Source organism: Geospiza fortis, unplaced genomic scaffold, assembly GCF_000277835.1.
Source record: "Geospiza fortis unplaced genomic scaffold, GeoFor_1.0 scaffold623, whole genome shotgun sequence".
NCBI lineage: Eukaryota > Metazoa > Chordata > Aves > Passeriformes > Thraupidae > Geospiza > Geospiza fortis.
This window is the reverse complement of record NW_005054667.1, coordinates 100,334-100,655: the sequence shown is the minus strand read 5'-3', so window position 1 is coordinate 100,655 and position 322 is coordinate 100,334.

Here is a 322-nt window from a genome sequence, read left to right as displayed (position 1 = left end):
TGGATTTAGGGGGAAAAAAAAGCATTTTTTGGAAAATTTTATGGTTGTTATGAGAGGCTGGATGTCAAATTTATAGAGACTTTGAGTTCCATGTAAGGAGATGTCAGTTTGCTTGGAAAAATGTGATTGTGCTGGAGGAATTTTAGTCCAGTGACAGCAAATCAAGGAACAAACCAAGCAAACAAAATCAAAATACCCATGGGAAGTAAAATACAGGATTGTGCCTGAAATTGATTCATATATTGATATTATTGTGGAAATATTATTGAATCTCAGTTTCTCTTCCCCTTCCCTTCTTGTTTTTTCCTTTGTCATCCCTTTC